The 5,000-nt window shown below is 51.3% G+C and overlaps 1 non-coding gene across 1 annotated transcript in view; it reads right to left on the bottom strand.

Annotated features, from left to right (window-relative positions):
• LOC126443942 (small subunit ribosomal RNA) overlaps positions 1 to 996 on the bottom strand; it is a 1,909-nt gene extending 913 nt beyond the window's left edge. Inside the window, exon 1 of the ribosomal RNA XR_007582299.1 lies at positions 1 to 996. This exon is cut by the window's left edge and continues 913 nt beyond it. This is a non-coding gene — a ribosomal RNA (small subunit ribosomal RNA).
• Between the last annotated feature and the right edge of the window lie 4,004 nt (positions 997 to 5,000).

Raw genomic sequence — 5,000 nt, 5'->3', positions numbered from 1 at the left:
TAACGTCGCAATACGAATGCCCCCGCCTGTCCCTATTAATCATTACCTCGGGTTCCGAAAACCAACAAAATAGAACCGAGGTCCTATTCCATTATTCCATGCACACAGTATTCAGGCGGGCTTGCCTGCTTTAAGCACTCTAATTTGTTCAAAGTAAACGTGCCGGCCCACCGAGACACTCAATAAAGAGCACCCTGGTAGGATTTCAACGGGGTCCGCCTCGGGACGCACGAGCACGCACGAGGCGGTCGCACGCCTTCGGCTCGCCCCACCGGCAGGACGTCCCACGATACATGCCAGTTAAACACCGACGGGCGGTGAACCAACAGCGTGGGACACAAATCCAACTACGAGCTTTTTAACCGCAACAACTTTAATATACGCTATTGGAGCTGGAATTACCGCGGCTGCTGGCACCAGACTTGCCCTCCAATAGATACTCGTTAAAGGATTTAAAGTGTACTCATTCCGATTACGGGGCCTCGGATGAGTCCCGTATCGTTATTTTTCGTCACTACCTCCCCGTGCCGGGAGTGGGTAATTTGCGCGCCTGCTGCCTTCCTTGGATGTGGTAGCCGTTTCTCAGGCTCCCTCTCCGGAATCGAACCCTGATTCCCCGTTACCCGTTACAACCATGGTAGGCGCAGAACCTACCATCGACAGTTGATAAGGCAGACATTTGAAAGATGCGTCGCCGGTACGAGGACCGTGCGATCAGCCCAAAGTTATTCAGAGTCACCAAGGCAAACGGACCGGACGAGCCGACCGATTGGTTTTGATCTAATAAAAGCGTCCCTTCCATCTCTGGTCGGGACTCTGTTTGCATGTATTAGCTCTAGAATTACCACAGTTATCCAAGTAACGTGGGTACGATCTAAGGAACCATAACTGATTTAATGAGCCATTCGCGGTTTCACCTTAATGCGGCTTGTACTGAGACATGCATGGCTTAATCTTTGAGACAAGCATATGACTACTGGCAGGATCAACCAGGGAGCTGCGTCAACTAGAGCTGAGCAGCCGGCCGCCCGGGAGTGTGTCCCGGGGGCCCGCGCGAACACGCAAGCGTCCGCTCAATTATTCTGCAAACAGGAGGAGGCTGAGCTCCCCTGCACAACACACCTCGAAACCCTCTCAGGTCCCGGCGGCGCGCAGCGCCGTCCTAAGTACTTGGTCGGGTTCGAGAGAGGCGCAATCGCCCGGAGTTAGGCGAGTAGACGCTTTAGGTGCGACCACCCGTGCTCCCAACTGAGCTTGCCGCTGCCGACAGAGGCCCGGGAGCGTGCTGTCGTGGCATTGCCGGCGGGAGACAACACGCGCCACCTACGGTGACCGGCAGCTCCAACGCCAGCGCCACAGAAGGACAAAAGCCCCACTTGGGTGCCGAAGCGAACTCTCCCAGCACAGCGCACGCGCCAACACGTCCGCACAGCTGCGATACAAACCACCTGCGAGAACCGCTGGGGCGACCGAGCAGCAGACGGCGTCGCGGCGCCGAGCGCCGGGCGGCGGCGCATCCTCAGCGCACACAGTCCTCAATCGGACCAGCACACTGCAGATGGCCACCGCGCTTCGCACCGGGCCCGCGAGGACCTACTTTGGCCGCAAGGCGCCGCGAGCAGGGGGCCCCGGCGCGCAGCTGCGCCGCCTGCCGCGTCCGTCGGCCGGCGCGCCTGCCACTGGCCGCCCCCACCAGCCGGCTGTAGCGCGTGCGCCCACGCACCGCGCTGCCAGCACGCCGGGCGGCCCCCCCTCACCGGCCGGGGACAGTCTCACCCAGCCACCGCCGCGTATCGCCTCACACCCAGATCCCCTTTCACGTTCGTGGGCATGGTGGGTATCCCTGAAACAACCAGTTAATAGCTCGACCGATCGTCGCCAACACTGATTCACCTCTAGCGAGAACAACCGCACCACAACGGGTTACCTGTTGTTCATTTGCGTAACGTCACCAGCAAACGTAGACGTCCATCGCCATTTGCAACGAGTATTGCATGCCTGTGTCAGGTGTCACAACACACTACGTCTGCCCACATAGACGCAACAACATGTGCACGCCTCGAGAACACGTGGAAGGTAGCCCCCGTACGTATGCGGTGTCCATTGCGCGAACGACTGTCAGCCGGCCTCTGCAGGATGTCGCAGATGTGGAACGCGGTGCAACATGCTATCACGGTGTGTGAGAAGAGACGACTACGTCCGAATACACGCTCCACTACATCAACAGACTGCTCATGCTGATCGCCATCGAGGGCGTCCGTTCCTCCCACACGTCTGAATGGCGTACCACACTGCAATCCAGCTCTTATAGGGAGACGACACGTAGCTGCGTGCACAATATTTGGACTGTATGGTCTGCCGTTGCTAGGCGCAGTCGTCGTACGGTCACACATGTGCCACGATGTATCATTCAGTACATACGGACCAATGTGCAGTACAGTTTGTGGGTTTTGCGTACATCGGCGGACAGGTGACAGGCCGTACCACAACGTAGGCTGAGTACGTCGGCATGCGAAGGGCATTGAACATGCAAACTTCTCAACGACCAGCTTGCGAAGGCAGGGGGGAAGGGGGGGGGGGGCATGTACGTCCTGCTGCTATCCACATTACAGTGTATAGCAGGAGCATGTGGAAAGTCAGCAACACCTGCAAGGTGTTTAACATGACGCGATACACAGGGGACCGGGCAGTGCGAATAGCGAACTATATTGCGAGGGTTGCGGTTAGGCAACACTACACTAATTTAACGAGTTGCATAACAATTACAGAGCAGGTTAAGGCGCAATATAGGTTAGGTTAAGGCACAACATGGGTTACGTTAAAGCACAACATGGGTTACGTTAAAGCACAACATGGGTTACGTTAAAGCACAACATGGGTTACGTTAAAGCACAATTTAGGTTACGTTAAAGCACAATTTAGGTTACGTTGAAGCACAATTTAGGTTACGTTGAAGCACAATTTAGGTTACGTTGAAGCACAATTTAGGTTACGTTGAAGCACAATTTAGGTTACGTTGAAGCACAATTTAGGTTACGTTGAAGCACAAATTAGGTTACGTTGAGGCACAAATTAGGTTACGTTGAGGCACAAATTAGGTTACGTTGAGGCACAAATTAGGTTACGTTGAGGCACAAATTAGGTTACGTTGAGGCACAATATGGGTTAGGTTGAGGCACAATATGGGTTAGGTTGAGGCACAATATGGGTTAGGTTGAGGCACAATATGGGTTAGGTTGAGGCACAAATTGGGTTAGGTTGAGGCACAATATGGGTTAGGTTAAGGCACAATATGGGTTAGGTTAAGGCACAATATGGGTTAGGTTAAGGTACAATATGGGTTAGGTTAAGGTACAATATGGGTTAGGTTAAGGTACAATATGGGTTAGGTTAAGGTACAATATGGGTTAGGTTAAGGTACAATATGGGTTAGGTTAAGGCACAATATGGGTTAGGTTAAGGCACAACATGGGTTAGGTTAAGGCACAACATGGGTTAGGCTAAGGCACAACATGGGTTAGGTTAAGGCACAACATGGGTTAGGTTAAGGCACAACATGGGTTAGGTTAAGGCACAATATGGGTTAGGTTAAGGCACAATATGGGTTAGGTTAAGGCACAACATGGGTTAGGTTAAGGCACAATATGGGTTAGGTTAAGGCACAACATGGGTTAGGTTAAGGCACAACATGGGTTAGGTTAAGGTACAATATGGGTTAGGTTAAGGTACAATATGGGTTAGGTTAAGGTACAATATGGGTTAGGTTAAGGTACAATATGGGTTAGGTTAAGGTACAATATGGGTTAGGTTAAGGTACAATATGGGTTAGGTTAAGGTACAATATGGGTTAGGTTAAGGTACAATATGGGTTAGGTTAAGGTACAATATGGGTTAGGTTAAGGTACAATATGGGTTAGGTTAAGGTACAATATGGGTTAGGTTAAGGCACAACATGGGTTAGGTTAAGGCACAACATGGGTTAGGTTAAGGCACAACATGGGTTAGGTTAAGGCACAACATGGGTTAGGTTAAGGCACAACATGGGTTAGGTTAAGGCACAACATGGGTTAGGTTAAGGCACAACATGGGTTAGGTTAAGGCACAACATGGGTTAGGTTAAGGCACAACATGGGTTAGGTTAAGGCACAACATGGGTTAGGTTAAGGCACAACATGGGTTAGGTTAAGGTACAATATGGGTTAGGTTAAGGCACAACATGGGTTAGGTTAAGGCACAACATGGGTTAGGTTAAGGCACAACATGGGTTAGGTTAAGGCACAACATGGGTTAGGTTAAGGCACAACATGGGTTAGGTTAAGGCACAACATGGGTTAGGTTAAGGCACAACATAGGTTAGGTTAAGGCACAACATAGGTTAGGTTAAGGCACAACATACGTTAGGTTAAGGCACAACGTAGGTTAGGTTAAGGCACAACGTAGGTTAGGTTAAGGCGCAATGTAGGTTAGGTTAAGGTACGATATAGCTGAGGTTAAGGTACAATATCGCTTAGGTTAAGGTACACATTGTTGTAGGGAAAGGTGTATTGGGGGGGGGGGGGCGGCAGGTTCGTTGATAGTGATTATCGTAAGTGCATGCCTGCGGGATCATCCGATTTGTCACGTCAGGATGCACTTGTGGCTCATGACAGGCGGCGCTCCGATTCCAAGGTTATGGCAGATGTGTGTCTTTCATTCCTGCCATTGTTTGTGTACTGTGACAGGAGGCAGTATTGTGATGTTGGGTGCACCCCTGTGTAGGACATGTGTGGGTGTTCGTGGCTTAACTGAGCAATGGCGGATGTCGGAAGGGTGGGATATTCTGTTTTCTGGGTGGACCTCCCGGTCTGGTTATGATAGTGTGGATTGTGTAATGTGGCGGAGAGGATGCACCGGATGTTCTTCCATGCTGGTGGTTAGATATTGTGTGTGTGCCTGTTAGAGGCAGAGAGTAGTGTGTGATAGTGTCTGGCTGACGTGTGGTTCTCATTGTGTGCAGAGTC

Source organism: Schistocerca serialis, unplaced genomic scaffold (assembly GCF_023864345.2).
Source record: "Schistocerca serialis cubense isolate TAMUIC-IGC-003099 unplaced genomic scaffold, iqSchSeri2.2 HiC_scaffold_206, whole genome shotgun sequence".
Classification (NCBI taxonomy): domain Eukaryota; kingdom Metazoa; phylum Arthropoda; class Insecta; order Orthoptera; family Acrididae; genus Schistocerca; species Schistocerca serialis.
This window is presented reverse-complemented; position numbering and strand designations above follow the sequence as displayed.